This window comes from Lutra lutra, chromosome 8, assembly GCF_902655055.1.
Source record: "Lutra lutra chromosome 8, mLutLut1.2, whole genome shotgun sequence".
Lineage (NCBI taxonomy): Eukaryota > Metazoa > Chordata > Mammalia > Carnivora > Mustelidae > Lutra > Lutra lutra.
The window spans coordinates 125628429-125647148 of NC_062285.1; the positions used below are offsets into that span (position 1 = coordinate 125628429).

The 18720-nt window shown below is 39.2% G+C and overlaps 1 long non-coding RNA gene across 1 annotated transcript; it reads right to left on the bottom strand.

Moving 5' to 3' along the window:
- Positions 1–408: 408 nt before the first annotated feature.
- Positions 409–8827, bottom strand: LOC125106744 (uncharacterized). Its single transcript, XR_007129420.1, has 3 exons — positions 8677–8827; positions 3465–3621; positions 409–920 (listed from the first exon to the last, which is right to left on the bottom strand). It is a non-coding gene; the product is annotated as an uncharacterized LOC125106744 (long non-coding RNA).
- Between the last annotated feature and the right edge of the window lie 9893 nt (positions 8828–18720).

Genomic DNA, 18720 nt, shown 5'->3' on the forward strand with positions numbered 1-18720 from the left:
AAAGTCACCTAGAGGGCTTACTAAAACACAGATTGTTGGGCCCAGCCCAAGCAGTTCTAATTCAGTAAGTCTTGAGTGTAGCCCAAGAATTTAAGTCTCTCAGGAGTTCCTAGGTGATGCTTTTTTTGCTGGTCTGGAGACCACTTTTGAGACTCATTGTTATAGAGATTTTGAAGAAGGTGAGATTTGGAAAAAGTTTATTGGAATTGAAAATGTGGAAAAGGAGAACAGTACATGTGTTTATGGTGGGTGGATAAAGATGTAGGGAGTTAGAAATGATTGGGAGGAGAAGAAGTAAAGGCAATGAGGATAGGCAATTATTTGAAGGCATCAAATTATCAAAGAAATGAGAGGGAACCAGTTAGAAAGAATGACAGAAAAAGCAGCTTTTATTTAAAAATGGGAAACATCTGGACATGTTTATTTGTTTAAAATAAAGGGCTATTGTAAGACCTTGAGAAGGTGTTGATACAAGAGGTACAGGAGGTGAGCCTTAGAGTAACGGGTTGGAGAGGGCCAGGGAAATAGGTGAGGTTCTTGAGTCCTCTCAGTAATAGTGAGCAGGAGTTGGTGCAGATGTGGAGAGATTTGTGGATAGAGAAGCCCATGTTTGGATTATCTATTTTTTCCCTTAAAATAGGGAAAAGGTTCATGTACTTACTTAGGTTAAGGCCACAGGTAGAAGATCAAGGGTTTAAAGAGAAAGGTGAAAGTTGGAAATAACTGCTGAAAAAAATGGGGAAAAGTTAATCACAGACAAGTACAAGTTTTACTCAAATTATCCAGGGCCCAGCTGTGGTTGGAGTCCATGATTATGGAATGGAGGGACTTCTTCCCAGCAAAGCTTGGCAGCCTGGTTTAGGAGCAGAGAAGGCAGATTGTGGCATTTATCCAGGATAGGGGTGACTTTCCTTCTTGTTCTGTTAAGAAGAGTAATACCTCCATTAATTAGCGCCCCGGGAATAAAGCTCTTTACTATGAAAACAGGCAGTCTGAAAAACAAAAACATGTCCATAAATCATGAAAGCAGAACATTTGTAGCTGTATGACAGAACTGCTCACTACACAGTTTCTTTTTGTCCTGGACCAGACCCTAGTCTAGATCACCATGTGAAATCACTGAAGAATATCTTCTGTCCCAGGTCCCCTTGACCTACTTCAAGGGTCTGACATCTCCTGTTCTCTTCAACCCTAAACCTCTACAAACCTGGGGAGGATTTGATAATCTGTCTTACTGTTACTGATTACAGATTTTTGGAATGCCTCATTCTTTAAACAAGATTAGGCATTTTCCATGCTTTTGCTCTGACTGTGAAGTAATATTGGACTTACCTTTCTTAAAAGAAATTTAGGTTTCAACTTAAAGGAGGAGGAATACTGGTAATGGAAGTATGTCTGATCTCTAGTGCTTTGTATTGTATCCAGGAGCCAGCTAAGTGCCTGAAACAAGGAAAATGCTCAAAAATTATCTTTTGAATGAATGAAAAAATGAAAAAATGAATAAATTAACAATAAAACTGATTGTGAGTTGGGGTGGGGATGGAATTGTGGTGGCGATAGGGAACAGACAGTCTTGGTGGAAGTGCAAGTTACAACAGCCTTTATGGAGGGTATTTTTAAATTGTGTTTCCTGGCCAAAATCAACAAGACAGTAAACAACAAGTGTTGGAGAGGATGTGGAGAAAGGGGAACCCTCTTACACTGTTGGTGGGAATGCAAGTTGGTGCAGCCACTTTGGAAAACGGTGTGGAGAATCCTTAAGAAATTAAAAATAGAACTACCCTATGACCCTGCAATTGCACTACTGGGTATTTACCCCAAAGATACAGATGTAGTGAAAAGAAGGGCCATCTGTACCCCAATGTTCATAGCAGCAATGGCCACAGTCACCAAACTGTGGAAAGAACCAAGATGCCCTTCAACAGACGAATGGATAAAGAAGATATGGTCCATATATACAGTGGAGTATTATGCCTCCATCAGAAAGGATGAATACCCAACTTTTGTATCAACATGGACAGGACGGGAAGAGATTAAGCTGAGTGAAATAAATCAAGCAGAGAGAGTCAATTACCATATGGTTTCACTTACTTGTGGAGTATAAGGAATAACACGGAGGACGTTGGGAGACAGAGAGGAGAAGTGAGTTGGGAGAAATCAGAGAGGGACACAAACCATGAGAGGCAGTGGACTCTGAGAAATAAGCTGAGGGTTTTGGAGGGGAGAGGGTGAGGTGGTGGTTGAGCCTGGTGGTGGGTATTAAGGAGGCATATATTGCATGGAGCACGGGTTGTGGTGCATAAACAATGAATTTTGGAACACACACACACAAATAAAATAAAATAAATTTTTTTTTAAATGTAAAAAGTTTAATTTAAAAAAAAAAAAAGGAAGAACCCTGAGACAAAGATTTGAGCGCAAGTAGTTTTCTTAGAAGATGATCCCATATAACACTGGTAAGAGAGCGGAAAGGGAAAGAAGTCAATAAAAGGGTATGTTAAATGAGAGAGTTATCATCGTGGATAGCTGAGGCTCAGCTCAGTTCCACTAGGGACCTCTGTATAAAGTTGTTCCCTGCCAAAGGTGAAGAAAGTGGGGGCATTTATTTGTCATTGACTGAAGACTTCTTTTGGGTATGTTCAGTCCCCAATTTTTCTGGCCTACCTTATGAGTGCACAAAGCACACTTTTATAGCCAGGAAAAAACCTCAGAAAACGAGGTGCAGGCTTGCAATAGGAAGTCATTAGTGACTGAGGAAGGGGTATGGTGGGAGCATCAAGAGCAAAGTTACAGAGCCTATCCGGCATAATCTTTCAAAATTTTAAACCTATACTCTTCTACACAGTAATTCCAATTCTATAAGTTTATGCACTTGTAAAATGCTCACATCTGCACAAATACATACATGTATACATACAAGGATATTCGTTGCAAGATTATTTATAGTAGCAAACTTTTGGACACGGTCTCAGGGTCTATAAGTGTAAGAGGTTGATGAGACAAATTATTCCACCACCATATATTGGAATTCTATGTGGCTGCTAAATAAATAAGAAGGCTCTATCTCTAGAATCATTGACATATATTATTAATATAGAAAAGCCAGATTAATAATGGTTTGAATAGTATGTTACCATATGTGCAAAAATGTGTGCATATACATGTATGTGTATATATGTATATATATTTATATATGCATAGAATATTGCTAGAGGGATATTGAAGAAATTGGACGTGATAATCCCTCTGACACGGAAATTGAGAATGAGAGAAAGACAAGGTGAAAGAGAAAAAACTTATTTTCTTACGATAATATGTTGTATTGCGTAATTTTTTAATATGCTCAAGTAAGACCTATTTGAAGAAATTAAAATGGTAAGTGAATTGGAGTTGTGTGTGTATGTATGTATATATTGTAGTTAATTAAACAAAGCAGATACTTTTCTCCCTACTTCTATTCCCACCTTCTAATCACAAGAGAATCGAATCTCAAAGGATTCCAGAAAATTTCTGGAAATCTTAGATGTCCTAATGCTGAGATTACTCCATTCCCAGCCAATCATGAAAACAACCTCCTCCAGACTTCTTTTGCTCTTGCATGTTTCACAGGTCTCTGCTTTCCTGTGAACCAATGAAATGGTAGCTGAAAACTGTTTTAAGACAAACACAAACAAGTAAGTTCTGGCACAAGCTGGACTAGATGTTCTTGATAATACATTTCCAGCAGAAATGTTCTCATCCTTGAGGGAAGTCCCTTGAGTGGTCATGACACTCTGGGGCAGGGAACCGACTCCTTAGGGGTGCCCAGAATGTCTCAACATTTGGCTGGGCAGTGGCATGTCACAGAAGTGTATAATACAGATCTTCGTTTTGAGTAACTGGTGCTTTCTCTGGAGTACTGGAGGCTAGAGGAACTATTTTTCCCTAATGAAACTGGTGAACTGTTATAGTTTCTTCTGCCTCCTCAGCTTCTCCATGGAAAAGAGGATTAGTTAGCTAGTTGCTCAGCTGAATCAGTATAGGCATCCACATTTAGCATAGACTGCCCAGATTAGGTGGTTTCATCTTTGGCAGGGAGTTAGGGGAGAGGTACAGAATTCCCATTTTTCTTAGTTGATACCAGTGAAGAATAAAAAAGATCAGAGTCACATCCAGATCATTGCTACAGCAAACCTTAAATGCTCTTCCTATTTCCAGTCTTGCCATTTTAAAAATCATCGTCCAAGATGTGGCCACAGTGATCTTTCCAGAATATATGATATAACTCTGATGATCCATTTCTTGAAAGTCTTCAGTGGAACCCTATTTTTCTATAAAGTAAAATACATCCCATAACCCTGGTACTGAAATCTTTCATGCTCCAGCCTGTGAACGTTTTTCTAACTACACCACTTACCAGTGCCATCCTTTTGTATTTTTAGCAGTGCCTACAGATCCCTATATTCTGCTTACGTTCTCCTCTATTTCAAAATACAGAGATACATTTCCTGGTCCTCTGGGTTCCCATGGATGTGTTAGAATCCTTTTCTCTCATAGTCCTTATTACACTGTATTACAATTTCATGTTTGTTTGTGTATATCCTTTATTAGACAGTAAGATTTTCTAGGTAAAGAAAGTTCTGGCACAAGCTGGACTAGATGTTCAGTCGGCAATCAATTCAAGTTATTTACATAGACTAACTATTCCCATCAAGTGTCTGTGCTTGAATGCCTTCAGCTTATCCTTTATGGACATCTCATTCTACTTTAATGATGGATAAGAATAGTGTTGCAAGCTGCATTCCCCAAGAAAAAAGATTCTGAAGTGGAGATTTGTGTGCAGGAAGTTTTGGTGGATGTTTCTCAGGATCCGCACCCGTGGAAGAAGTGAAAGAAGTAGATTGGGAGAGAGGATGTATTGTCGCATGGCAGCAGCAAGGCCTTAGCTGACCCTAGAGAGTTCTGAAGCTGGGGATGCCCTTCAGAATTGGCCCAGACTGGGGAAGGAGGCTGAGCTTTCATATCTCTACATGAAACAGATGTTGGATGCAAACTGTCCCTGGAGGGAGTCATGACTTTAGGGCAAGGTGTCTCTTTTCAGCCAAGGGCAATTACTCTGGAAGCCTGAGGACTGAGAGCTATTGGTAAGCAGCACACCCAGCACCTGAATATAACCTTCTTTCCTGCAGGGGTATCTGGGCAGCGCAGTACTCTGTATAAACTGCAAATGTGGACTCTAGAATTAGAATACCTGTATTCATTTGTGAGCTCCACCATTTGCTAGTGTTCCAATTATCTATTGCTATGTCACAAACTACTCCCAAACTTAATAGCTTTAAAACTACAATCATTTATTTATAGCATAAATCTTCAATATGGTAGGTTCAGTGGGGAAGCTTATTTCTGCTTTACATGGTGTCACCTGGGGTGGCACATTTAAGGTTGGAAGATCTACTTCCAAGATGGCTCACTTACATGGCTGGCAGTTTCAACAGGGACCTCTCCATAGGAGAACTTGGGCTTCCTTACAGCCTGGTGGCTGAACACCAAGGATTAGCATTTTAAGATAACTAGGCAAAAGCTGTATCACCTTTTATGACCTCCTCAGAAGTCACAGAGCATCCCCCCCCCTTTTTTTTTAAAGAAAATACAATCTTCTGTAATTTATTTTCTGGTCACAATAATTAACATTTGTTTTTTATGCAAAATATACTTATACCCCTCTCTACATCCCCAAATCTTATCTCATTATGGCACCAGGTACAGTCACTTGAATACTGTTCTTTTAAAATTTTATTTGGTTCATGAACCTTCAACCTGCACAGTACTCAGCAGGAACATTTCATCTCTGCTTCTCCCAGTTGGGGTGGCCCATCTATTATTAGAAGAGTTATTCATTATTCCAAGATGGCGTATTCACAGGACTGACAATTTGTGCTGACTGACAATTTCTCTCCATGTGGGTTTTATCACAGGGAGACCTTATCTTCCTCAGAACGTAGTGTTTAGGTTACAAAGGCAAATGTCCCAACCGGGGAGCCAGGAAACCAGGTGGAAGCTATATCGCTTTTTATGAACTTGTCTCAAAAGACATATATGCCATCATACCATAGTCATAATTTTGCCCACTGTTAAAGGTAGGAAGTGTTAACTCTACCTCTTGATGAGAGGTGGTCAAAGTCTTATTGTATGGATAGCATATGTAATGGGAGATGTTGTTATGACTATATTTGAAAAATATAAACAACTACAGGCATATTATGTTACCTCTCTGTGCCTCAATATATTTCAAAAGTGTACTACTGGGAGAAGACACACTGCTAGAGAGTGGAGAGAACTCGCCTTATCCTTTAGTTCTTTATATCAGGGTTCTGCAGTCTATAGCCCAGGATTAAATCTGGCTCACTGCCTGTTTTTGTTGATGAACTTTTATTGTGACACAGCCACACTTGTTCACTTATGTATTAACTATGGCTCCTTTTACATTATAATGGCAGAGGCCAGCTGTTGCAACAGAGACCATATGGTCTGCAAAGACTAAAATATTCACAATTTTTCCTTTAGAGAAAAAGTTTGCCAATGACTACTTTACATCCTATTTAATCAGAGAGAATGGGAACTGAGAGTCACTATAGAGATAGCCTTGAGCATGCTCCATTCTATGGATGAGTTTGCTGAGACTCACAGAGGACCAAGTGACTAGTGAGAAGTAATGACCATTTTTTCCTATCTACTGTATACCTTGTTAATCTTTTTCTAAATTTTTTTACAAACATTGTCTCCTTTCATCTATACAGGAAGGTCTTATGTTCATTCCCAATTTATACCCAAGAAAAGTGAGAACTTAAGTAATTTGTCTGATTACATAGAGAAGAATTGGAATTCCAACACAGGTCTTCCTGACTTCAGAACCTGTGCTCTTAACCACTGAAGTTGCCTTTCTCAAAGTGAAATTTTCTTTCTACTTGTCTCAGAACCCTCAGTCTGAGACCCACTGCACCACACATATGCCATACTCAAAGTTCTCAGCAGTAGTTAAATATACATGTGCCCACTAAAAATATAAACCTTGTCTTACTCCATTTGGTTGGTATAACAACAAACTAGGTGGCCTATAATCAATGGAAATTTATTCTTCACAGCTCTGGAGGCTGCAAGTTCAACATCAGGGTCCCAGCATGGTTGGGTGAGGGATCTCTTCCAGGTTGCAGACTTTTTATTGTATCCTCACATGGTGAAAAGGGAAAGAGATCTCTCTGGGACATTTTTTATAAAGGCACTAATCCCATTCACAAGGGCACTGCCCTCATGACCTAACCACCTCCTAAAGACCACACTTCCTAATACTATCACCTGTGGTGTTAGGATTTCAGGGTATGAATTCTGAGACACAAACATTCAGGCCATGGCCAACCTACAGACTGAGGAAATCGATGATGGAACCTAAGTCATCTCTGTTTTTAACAAATATCTTCAGTGATTCTGATGCTCAGTCAAGATTGAGAACCATTATTCCCTACTCACTAGAACAAGGTCCTCCTAACTCTTATTTAGGATTTCAATGGATAGTATTTTTGTTCAATTCACATCTTTCCATTACCTCCTCCTTACTCCATTTTACCATTATGGCCACAAAGAGACCATGAGAAAGACAGTTATGACTGCTGTGCCCAACACTGGAGGATTTTAATGCCATGACCAGAAGAAGGCATTATCTTTCTCCCACTGGCCTCTTTTTCCTAAGGCAAGTTCTCCCTTGAAGCAGGAAGAGCATGGGTAATGGCTAACCAAATCCTCACTCTGTCACTGTGGAGAATTACAGTAGGAAAGGAAAAAATGGGAAAAACTAGGAGAGGGCAATGTAGTAGCTTCTACAGGCTGGGGAGCAACTTCCGACCTAGAACTATGATGAGGAGCTTTTTACATTCAGCTTTCTTCTGCTTTTAATCTTAAGTGTATTGGCAGAGGATCTAAAAATGGAATAGAAATGCCAATAACAGTTCTAACCAGTCAAAGTCAAAGACACTAACAACTTTTTAAGTCATCACTGCACTCAAGAGCTCATTGAAACCTTGAAACATTGAAATAGTACAACAATTGCATCTCCATTTTTACATATGGAAGTTTGGTTTTATTTATAGGAGATGTGATTTCTACATGTATCACAGAACTTTGGTGTGCTGCACCATTGGGAGGGTAGGAATTTAATCCCTGTTCATCAGGCACAAAACTAGCAAGAGAGAAGCTTTCTAATTAAGATTCTCACATTCATAAATACTTTAAAGCATTACTATTATCCTGGGAAGCAGCTTGAAAAACTATACATTCTTTGTATGTGAGAAGATACATTTTCTTTCCCCTTTTGGTCATTTAACCTGTTGCAAAACTTGACAGTGTTTTGCAAAATTTGACAGTCCTTTGGATTTTTAGGGAGCTATTTTGTAAACTAGATGTTAAATGAGGTCTTCAACTCATTTAATTAAAACATTGTGAGGACAATGAGTTGTTGCCCTGGAGTGATTAGCTACCCTAGTTTGTCCAAGACTGGGGGTCTCCTGGGACATGGGACTATGACCACTAAACTGGGAAAGTCTTAGGTAAACTGGGATGATTTGGGGCACGTCAACCTACTGGTTGCCCCAACTTGGGTGCAAAACACAGTTCTTTCATGGACCTTCCAAAAAACCAACTACTCACCAACATTTCATGACCAACATTTTGCTCTCTCCTCTTTCTTCATCTTTCCCTTTTAAAGGAACACATACAATCTTCTCCTCTTATGGAGAGGGATTCTGATGCTCCTTCCTGAAGCCTTGGCACAAAACCATTTCATGGCCCCAAGGCTTCAACTTCCAGTCCAAGTAAGCTTATCACAACATTCCTTGAAACAAACACTGTGCTCTCCTTCAATGGAATGTTGGCGAACACAGTATTCCTCTTGTCTTATTACTGTTTGTGTACCCACCTTGTTGCAAATGGATAGTTTTGTGATGGGTCTTTCTAATCTTTGATAATCTTTCCCCATTCATCATATGGACCTCAATGTACTTTCTACATTGTGTCATATATAAGGACATGACTAATTCTGCGGCCTAAGACAAGTCACTGGGCTCCTTTGAACTTAGATGTCTTATCTGAGAAAAGGAGCAAAACAAATTGATTTTGAAGATTCCTTTCTGCCCTGAAATTCCATTGTATTATTCACTGAGTCAAATGCAACTGGTCAAGACAATCTTCTACATGTAGCCTGGAAAAGTTATAACATCCTTTAAACATGTAACAATACAGAACAGGGAAGTGTCAACAAGGCTGATCCTTAAATCTTTCATGACCATAAATGGCTATTTTTGTCCTCATTCTCAGAAGTCACTGCTCTCTACTCCATTCTCATATGGTGGAGTGCTATTTAGAGTTGTTTTTAAATCTACTACTTAAAAACAAAAAGACACATCCTTCACCCCACCTCCTAATTTTGAAAACAATGTAAGTACTTTATATAGATTGCAGAAAATTTAGAAAATATAGAAAAACACAGAGGATGACAAAATCCACTAATAATCCCTTCATGCCAATGTAACCATTGTTAAACTTTTGTTGTATTTGGTAAAAACAACAAATAAGACACAAAACAACAACAACAACAAAAACCCATTGTACTGTACTGTTTTATTTTATTTATTTATTTTTTTATTAAGTCTGATTAGCCAACATATAGTACATCATTAGTTTTTGATGTAGTGTTCAATATACTGTACTGTTTTATAATCAGGTTTATTCACTTAGCAATAGATTAGAATTTCTCATTTCATCATGAAAATTCTAGTGGCTCATTTTATTCCATTTTATGTGAAGCTATCCTTGATTTAATTGGGTTTCTGGTTGAATATTGAGGAGTTCCCCTTCAAGGTTTTATAAACAAACATCTAATATATTGTTTTCCTGCCAGATGTTCTTAGTGGTGAATTTCTAGAATGTGAATTATATACATTTCTGGGTTTTTAACATGGACTGTCAAATTGTCTTCCAAAAAGCATCCTCAATTTATACTTCCCATAGCAGGATAGAAGAGTGACTCTTCCTTGCAGCTTTGCCAACAATTAGTCATGACCAATGATCACATTGGCCAAGGGCTTTGGGCAGTGACAAAGTCCAGTGTGATAGCCAAACTCTGATATTACTCTTTGATATTAGTGTGTTTATCAAACATCCAAAAATAGAACAGGAAAGCAAACAGCAACATTGATCATTTGGGGTCAGAGTCATACACCGAGTATTAGAGCACCTAAACATACATCAGGGATTCTTAACCTACTGTCTATGAACCTTACCCCAGACTTTTATCCCACTTAATATAAGTGTTTGCTTCAAACTGTACAAACTTATTGGAACCAGAGGGTATGGCTGCCACAAGAAAATTTGAGGATTAAAAAAAGCATTTATGGGCGCCTGGGTGGCTCAGTGGGTTAAGCCGCTGCCTTCGGCTCAGGGTCCTGGGATCAAGTCCCACATTGGGCTCTCTGCTCAGCAAGAAGCCTGCTTCCCTCTCTCTCTCTCTCTGCCTGCCTCTCCGTCTACTTGTGATCTCTCTCTGTCAAATAAATAAATAAAAAATCTAAAAAAAAAAAAAAGCATTTATGGAAAAAAAAAGAGGGACTTTTCTCATAGTGAGTGTACTTGTCATATGGATCAACTTATTTTATTTTCAGAGTATAGTGTAGGTATTTTTTATACCCATTTTATCAAAGAGAAACCTCAGAACTCAGAGTCTGAGATTTGTCCCATGGTCATGCAGGTAATTAAGGACAGATCTGGGAGCCAAAGCTTGATTTTCTGACCCTAAAAAGAATTGTTTTTTTGTAACATAAAGATCTTCCTTGAAAAGGAGAATAAGGCTGGGATTAAACATAAAGTATAAAGATAATGTGAAGTAAAAGGCATAGTGCCTAGTGCACATAGGACTTGAATGCATTTGTGCTGAGGAATTGAATGAATGACTAATATTTCTTTCTTATCCTTGGCTTTAAGTATCCTAAGCAATGGCAAAGGGGTTGGGAGGTTATCCCTTCCATAGAATTGTTTGGTCCCAGACTTCACCTTTTAATTATGGTCCATATTTTCTTCACTCCAGATTACGCTAAAACAACTGACAATAGCTTTGGGTGCCATGAATGGGTGGGAGAGGCAGGCAGGAAATGTGTTAGGCTGAATGAATTAGTCTTCTTTTTTGGTAGGTAACATACTGGCAATTTCATGTGGTTTGCCTTAATAGTTCAAGTGTGCATTATTGATTTTTTTTTATTCTAAGTGTTTATGAGAATAACGGACTTATTTCCTCTTCCTTCTCAAGATCTTGGGGACACCCTTTCCATCTTCCATAGAGGAAAAGCAAGCCAAGTTTGCCTGATCTTAATGTACCAGCACTTAACATCACCCACCATTTGGGTGTTGGCTGCTTTGGTCAAAAGTTGGTGGAAGTTGGTGGCAGGAGAAAGTGAAAGGTTTTGATGGGGGATATGGAGATAGATCCAGAGGAGACCCACCATGTCAACAGCAGTGTGGTCCCAGCACAGAGATGAGATATGGACCAGGATCTAATGCCTAAGATAGAGGGTGAGTGAATAGAAAGAGGCAAGGGGAAGGAGTGAAGGAGGGAGAACAAGGCAGAGTTTATATATGGCCTGAGAAATAATGTGGATATTTAGGTCAAGGAATAAGCCACAGCCTTAGGAGTTAGATCTCAGGCCCAAGGTAGAGTCAGGCCCAACATGATGGGGATTATATGCGAGATCCAAGCAAACCAGGGCTCCTTCAACATTTCCTAGAGTCTGGGGCCAATTTGAGCCATAGTATCTCAAAAGACCAGGCTGTGAATTGGGTTGAGGGTAGAGGAGCAGGCAGGCTGATGCAAGAATCCAGGCATTCTGCATTCTCAAGCTTTTAAAGGTTTGCCTTCTTTCACCTCGTAGTTATTGAGCTTATATTCTGTTCCAAGCTCTGTGTTAGTTGTTGAGGATAGAGTGGTAAAAATACAAATTATCTGTCTTCATGGAACTTCTATTTTAACAGAGCAGAGAGATAGTCAACAAGGGAACAAATAAATAAAATAATTAATATAGTAATTAATTAACTAATTATAAGCAGTGTTAATGAAGCAAATACCCAGGGTGATGGAATAGAAACACCATGGAGGAGGCTCATTTTAAATAAGGTTTTTCCAGGACAGTTGATTAGAGACCCAAAGGATGAAAATAAGCCACCCTTAGGAAGACCTGCAGGGGAACAGGCCAGGCAGAGGGGAAAACAGGTACAAAATCTTAGGTGGGAACAGGCTGCAGGTTCTAGGTGCAGGGAAATGAAAAGAGGCCAGCTCAAGAGAAGAGATGCTGATATGAGGCTGGAGAAATAGATATGAGGTAGTATGGGTGGGAGCTTGTGGGTCCTAGCTTGGAGTTTAGGCTTTATTCTAAGCACAATGGAAGAACATCAGAGAGTTTTCATTGGTGGAATGACATGATCAGAATTGCATTTGAAAAATTTCACCCTGGTTGCTGTCTGGAAGTTGTAGAGGCACAACAGAGCACCCAGGTAAGAGACTTCAAAGCCCTATGAGGGAATCGAAGCCATTCCTTTACCCCTGGTGAGATCTCTCAGAAAAGGCACTTGGCAAAGGATTACACTGCTTTTTACAAGTATCCAAAATTTATATTGAGATGGAATCATGGCCAGATCTGTTAAAATCTATTGGGACATTCTTTTATGAAGACATCTATAGAAACATATGTTTAGAAAAGTGATCCCAAAGTTCTTGCATCTTTTAATTAAATCAACTAATCATTCACTTTTGTATTTCTTTTATATAACAAATATGTATTAGTCCCTTGTTCTGTGCCATCTATCCAAGGAGTTAAATTGTGAATAAATACATAAGCTCTCTTCCTTCCTATGGCTTTTGGTCTAGTCTAGGAAGTTTTATTTTCTTAAGATTTTATTTTATTTATTTGAGAGAGGGTGAGAGAGAGATAGACAGAGAGAGCACAAGTAGGGGGTGTGGCAGAGGGAAAGGGAGAAGCAGGTTCCTCACTGAGCAGGGAACCTGACAGGGGGGCTTGATCCCAAGACCCTGGGATTATGACCTGAGACGAAGGCAGATGCTTAGCCAACTGAGCCACACAGGAGCCCCTCTAGGTAGTTTTCATAGCCTACTAAGTTCTTTAAGAACTGAGCCACATGGAAGCATGGGGAAGAACAATGGATCTCTACATGGAAAAAGGGTTGGGTTTTCTCAGGAGAGGGAACTCGATAAATATTACTTGATATATGATGCTGAACAAATCATTAAACTTCTTTGGTCCTGGTTCTTCCTGTGTACAGATGAAAAAAGCTGGTTAGGGGGTCATAAACTCAGAGTGATTTCTTTCTTTTTCCTTTTTTAAGACTTTATATATGTATTTATTTGAGTTTGGGGGGGAGCATGAGCAGGGGGCAGTGGCAGAGCAAAGGGAAAAGAAGACTCCCCACTGAGCAGGACCCTGAGATTGTGACCTGAGCTGAATGCAAACGTTTAATTGACTGAGCCACCCAGGTGCCCCTCAGAGTGCCTTCTTCCAGTGTTGAAATTCTATCACAAAGAAGTCAGATAGAAGGATTATAGTGACATCGCCTGAGCAACCATAATATCACTAAAAGCAGGACAATCAGATGTTACTGGTCTCTTAAAAGGCACAATACAATGTATGTCCCACCTGTGAATTCTTGCCAAAAAACTGTATGTTAGTCCAAGTCTGGTCAAGTTTCTGGTCCTACTACCAGCTTTCAGCAATATTGGGATTGAGGAGGCTGACATATCCTTTCCAGAAAGCATGTGCCATATCTCACATGGGCAATTCTATAGGACAAATAACCTGGTTTCTCTAACAAATAAATGTCACAAAATTGTGCCAAATTTTGGGGAGAGGATTAAAGGAAATTTATCTTAATAATATCATATTAATTTTTTAAGGATGAAAATGGCACTGAATTTTGCTACAGAGAAAAGTCCTCAGGGGTTTCATGCTGCAACATGAATGAACTTTGAAGAAATTATGCTAAGTAAAATAAGCCAGACATGAGAGGAAAATATATATGATTCCACTGTAACTAGGATCTAGAGGCCTCAAACTCATAGACACAGAAAGTAGAGTGGTGGTTGCCACCACATTGAGGTATGGGGAGTTAGTGTTTCATGGAGATAGACTTTCAGTTTGGGAAGATGGAAAAAGTTCTAGGAATGGATGGTGGTGATGATTGCCTAACAATGGGAATGTTCTTAATACCACTGAACTATATACTTGAAAAATGGTTAAAATAGTAAATTTTATGTCATTTTTATTTTACCATCACAACAAAGAAGTCCTCAGTATTAGAGATAAATTCTGGAGTAGGTACAGCTGAACAGTACTACCACTGGGATTTAATTTAAAATAATCTAACAAAGCAAAACAAACCAAAACCCTGGAGGACAGAGAGGAAGCAGAACTGGTAAAATCTTCCAAATTGTTGAAGTCTAGAGATCAGTAATGGGGGCTCAATCACGCTGCTCCCTCACTTTTATGTATTTTAAACACTTGATAATACAAAGTTGAAAATACATCTATCGTGTTTGGGTATGTTGAGTTTAATTTTCTGAGGTGCTCTGAGCATTTATATCTTTTAGAGGACTCAATTAAAAAAAAATCCCTTGCAGCCTCTTGGTATCCTGAGCTGTCATAGTATGAAATTGAGCATGAAATAGGCCCAAGCTTGAGGAGGAGGTCACTGAAGCTGTTTTGTATGATCAATCCCCTCATGTGTTATACCTGATACTTCTGCCAACCTTGCCGGATTGCAGGGGAGAATAAACGAAATTGTATATATCAGCGTTGCTTACTGCTGCCTCCACCTTAGAATCACTAGGGAGCTTTTAACAATACTAATGCTCAGCCCCCACCCCACACCAACTGAGCTAGAATCTCCAAGGTGGTCCCCAGGGAGCAATATTTTTTAAAAAGCTCCCTCTGTGATTCTAATGTGCAGTCAAGGTTAAGAACCACTATGAACCACCGGGTACCTAGAAGTGCTCACAAAATGCTGATTGAAAATTAATCTGGAACTAGTTACCTGGTATGTTCTGTTTCAGTCATTTGATAAAGCCTTTTATGGAAAAGAATTTATATGCAACCTTTTCTCCCTCCCACCCAGGAGATCCAACTTCCAGAGTCTATAAACTTATTCCTTGAGCCTTTGTTGGGCACACTTATGCCCAAGAGAGTATTGTGGTGGCTGTTAGCAAGAGCCTGGAAAGATAAGAACAGTTTCAAAAATGTTTTTGGGGCATCACAAAAACCCCATTGTAACACAATGCTCTTTGGAATAACATTAAAGAAAAGTGAATTATGCCCATTTATCAAAGGGAAAATGAAAGCCCCTTGGACACGAATTTTATTTTGAAGCTGAAGCCTTTAATCAAATTGACAATAAAAGATATGGTCCTTCTATGAATTGAGGAATGATAAGCAACCATTTGCAATCTCAATATGTGGCCGCTGGAATTTAACTCTATGTTTCACCTCTGATGTGTAAAGAATGGACAGATTTTCAAAACAGAGGAGAAACATAGTCCTTACACTGATTCAGTTAGCTGCATGAACATAGAGTACAAACAACTCCAAATGTCTTCTTTCCCTCACCTTGGCACCTTGGGATTTGGAGTGAATATTCACAGGGCAGTCACTTCAAACCAAAAAAAAAAAAATGCTCTGAACTTTCACTGCAAATAATTCTTCTATGAAGTGATAGAGTAGGTGATCCTAAGTCTGAAGTGTGTGTGTGTGTGTGTGTGTGTTTATGTGTGTTGTGCAGGAGGAACATCTCTTTTTAGCTCCAGCCAGAAGTAAGTAGTAGAAGAGAGGGGTTGTTAGATTTCATAAATAAAAAGTATAGAATGCCCATTTAAATTTGAATTTTAGATAAATATTTACAAATATTGCTCACAATATAGTAACACTAAATAATATTCAGGTTTTTTTTAATAATTTCATTTTCTATTTTATTTCTTTATTTTAAAAATATAATTTAATTTAATTTGTGTGTGTGTTTGTTCCAAAATTCATTGTTTATGCACCACACCCAGTGCTCCATGCAATATGTGCCCTCCATAATACGCACCATCAGGCTCACCTCATCCCCCAACCCCCTTCCAAAACCCTCAGTTTGTTTCTCAGAGTCCACAGTCTTTCATGGTTTATCTCCACCTCTGATTTCCCCCAACTTACTTCTCCTCTCCATCTCCCAATGTCCTCCATGTTATTCCTTATGCTCCATGAGTAAGTGAAACCATATGATAATTGACTCTCTCAGTTTGACTTATTTCACTTAGTATAATCTCCAGTCCCGTCCATGTTAATACAAAAGTTGGGTATTCATCATTCTGATGGAAGCATAATACTCTATTGTATATATGGACCATATCTTCTTTATCCATTCATCTGTTGAAGGGCATTTGATTCTTTCCACAGTTTGGTAACTGTGGCCATTGCTTCTATGAACATTGGGGTACAGATGGCCCTTCTTTTCACTACATCTATATCTTTGGGGTAAGTACCTAGTAGTGCAATTGCAGGGTCATAGGGAAGCTCTATTTTTAATTTCTTAAGGAATCTCCACACTGTTTTCCAAAGTGGCTGCACCAACTTGCATTCCCACCAACAGTGTAAGAGTGTTCCCCTTTCTCCACATCTTCTCCAACATTTGTTTACTGTCTTGTTGATTTTGGCCATTCTAGCCGGTGAAGGTGGTATCTCAGTGTGGTTTTGACTTAAATCTCCTGATGGCCAGTGATGATGAACATTTTTTCATGTGTCTGTTAGCCATTTGTATGTCTTCTTTGGAGAAGTGTATATTCATGTCTTCTGCCCATTTTTTGATGCGATTATCTGTTTTGTGTGTGTTGAGTTTGAGGAGCTCTTTATAGATCTTGGATATCAGCCCTTTGTCTGTAGTGTCGTTGTGAATATCTTCTCCCAGTCCATGGGTTACCTCTTTGTTTTGTTGACTGTTTCCTTTGCTTTGCAGAAACTTTTGATCTTGATGAAGTCCTAAAAGTTCATTTTCACTTTTGTTGCCTTTGGGGACACGTCTTGAAAGAAGTTGCTGTGGCCCATGTCGAAGAGGTTGCTGCCTATGTTCTCCTCTATGATTTTGATAGATTCCTGCCTCATGTTGAGGTCTTTCATCCATTAGAGTTTATCTTTGTGTATGGTGTAAGAGAATGGTCGGGTTTCATTCTTCTATACATAGCTGTCCAATTTCCCCAGCACCATTTATTGAAGAGACTGTCTTTTTTCCACTGTATATTTTTTCCTGCTTTGTCGAGGATTATTTGACCATGGAGTTGAGGGTCCATATCTGGGCTCTCAACTCTGTTCCACTGGACTATGTGTCTGTTTTGGTGCCAGTACCATGCTGTCTTGGTGATCACAGCTTTGTAGTAAAGCTTGAAATCAGGCAATGTGATGCCCCCAGTTTTGTTTTTCTTTTTCAACATTTCCTTAGCAATTCGGGGTCTCTTCTGGTTCCATACAAATTTTAGGATTGTTTGTTCCAGCCCTTTGAAAAATACCAGTGGAATTTTGATTGGGATGGCATCGAAAGTATACATTGCTCTAGGCAGTATAGACATTTTAACAATGTTTGTTCTTCTGATCCATGAACATGGATAGCTCTTCCATTTTTTTGTGTGTGTCTTTTTCAGTTTCTTTCATGAGTGTTCTGTAGTTCCTTGAGTACGGGTCCTTTACCTCTTTGGTTAGGTTTATTCCCAGGTATCTTATGGCTCTTGGTGCTATAAAAAATGGAATCAATTATCTAATTTCCCTTTCTGTATTTTCATTTTTAGTGTATAAGAAAGCAACTGATTTCTGTACATTGATTTTGTATCCTGTCACATTTACTGAATTGCTGTATAAGTTCCAGTAGTTTGGGGGTGGAATCTTTGGGTTTTCCATATAAAGTATCATGTTATCTGCAAAGAGAGAGAGTTTGACTTCTTCTTTGCTAATTTGAATACCCTTGCAGATGGAAAGGCTGTCATAAATCTCCCATCTTCTTCTTGGAACCAGTGATAGCAAAGTGTAAATAGAGATATATGAGTCCTATTAAGGCCTAGCTTGGAGCTAGCAAATTGTTATTTCTGCCCACATGCCATGGGCCAAAGCAAGTCATAAACTTGCTAAACTCAAAGTCAAAGAGTAGGGAAGTACATTGTTCCCATGAAGAGGCCATGGCAAGGTTGTGAATGCAGGAGGAGTGAAGAACAGGGTCTGATGATTTTATCTACTATAGGCAGACATGGGGAAAGTGAGACGCAGGAGAAGGAAATGAAGTGTCTTGCAGCTTCAAAGCCAAAAAGGACTGAGACACAGGGGGAAGGGAAGCAGGAGGTCAGTTCTTGGGGAGCTAGGCTTCAAGCATTGGAAGGACCCAGATATGAGGCCTATTTGATTCCAATACCTCCATGTTTGTCTAGAAAAGGTCTCATGAACTGAGGTAAAAGTGAGTGCACATGTAGGTCTTTAATGGTCTCAGCTGTGAAAATTAGAGGCCAGACATATGGTTTGAAGTTCTCTTAAATGTTATGCACAACTCACATGAACTCCTTGCCACCTTGTCTGCCATTAATTTCTCCTTTGGTTGAAGAGGTAAGGCCCTAAGGCCATTATAAAATGA